The sequence below is a fragment of the Cyprinodon variegatus genome, unplaced genomic scaffold, assembly GCF_000732505.1.
Source record: "Cyprinodon variegatus isolate N-32 unplaced genomic scaffold, C_variegatus-1.0 Scaffold568, whole genome shotgun sequence".
Taxonomy (NCBI): domain Eukaryota; kingdom Metazoa; phylum Chordata; class Actinopteri; order Cyprinodontiformes; family Cyprinodontidae; genus Cyprinodon; species Cyprinodon variegatus.
Genome location: NW_015151021.1, coordinates 552,143 through 553,756, shown reverse-complemented (window position 1 = coordinate 553,756; position 1,614 = coordinate 552,143).

The window sequence follows — 1,614 nt, the reverse complement described above, 5'->3', positions numbered from 1 at the left end:
TAAACAATGTTGATGATGGCTCTATATAATCTAGTTTAAATCCTTCGTTAAACGTTAAAGGTTTAACATTAAATGTTTAACCTGCGATAGAATCATTAAAATGTTTAACAACCTATAAATTTCAAGAAAAGAAGTTTGTACATAATTAATCGCAGATTTCAGTTAGTGATTATCTAATTAATATTTTGCTAAACATTTTTCCTTTTTAAGTTGTTGTTAAATATGTGCAACAAAAACTTTATTTTTTTATATTTAGATTCTTAAATATGTGTTTGTGTGTGCATGCCTGTCCTCTGTTGCTATTCAAAAAAAAGCAGTGAACTGTCCAAGGTGTACACCTGGGATTACAGTCGCCATCTTGGAGCGGTCGTCAAACCTGTTTTGGCTAAACCAAAGCAAAAGAAGACGCCTCAGCAGGTGTGGCAGGTTGTTGTTCAAAATAACCTACTATTCGGCTCGGGGGGTAGAATTTTAAAAGAAAAAAATAACTTTATTTATAGTTTCTGATTAGAACATTACTGTATTTATCTCCACACACGAAATGTCAGCAATATGCATAAATATCTGTACTATGCAGCAGACCACCCAGATGCGGCAGAGGAACAAGATCTCCTCAGGTTCTCCAGCAATAAGCTCATCAAGGGAAAAACACATTAAGAAAATCTAATTAATCTAAATACTCACCAACAGTTAGTTTCGCCGAGCTGATAAGAAGAAGAACCGCAGACAGAGACCAGATAATGAACATGGCCATTAAAAAGAAAAGATCGACTCCAAAAACAGAGTTTCAGCTGATAATACTAAAGAAGAACATCAGCAGCAAAGTTGATGTCTGTGAGGGAGAGAAATATTGGAGTTAGAAAAGGAAGAAGGATCGAGAAAAATGGGAATAAGTCCATCTATAAGGAAAAAGAAAGTAGATACTACAGAGATAATGAATGACGCACTGAATATCTAGTAGAAACACTTGACACAGATCTTTGAAAGTGCCTTAATGAAATAAAACACAAGTTCATCTTTGATGAACTTGCGAATATGTGTTGGAGGCAAACACTAGAAATCAGATGCAGGGAACGTTTGGGTATGAATGTAGAGGCTGTGCGTTACAGGCAGCTGTGTGAATGGAAATGGAAAGGTGCGCACTTACCTGCTGCCAGAGTGTTGATAAGTTCGGTCATGGAGAGCCGTAACTTTAGTTGAACGTAGTTTATTAATGCACACAGATTTCATTTTGATCTCATGGTTTCATAATCCATCTAGTTGCGCTCTTTCGTTGTACTGAATTCCTCAAATCTCAGCGTATCTGTCACCAGATCAGCGCGTCTCTATTCTGAGAAACACTGAACCTGACCTACAGTCTCAGCTCATTGGCTAAAAGGGTTGGAAAGGAAGCTGCGACACTAGGATTACACAGCAAAATTTGAAATCTAAATAAGTACATTTTTCTTTAAATAAGTGCATTTTCTTAAATTGAGAAGGTAAGTGAAACACTTTGCCAATGGAATAAGTATAACTATATAAATTTAAAATAAGAAAAGATAATTGCATTGTCTTATTTCAAGTGCATGTTTTCTAATTATCTTGTTTTAGGTGTAAAAATACTTATTCCATTGA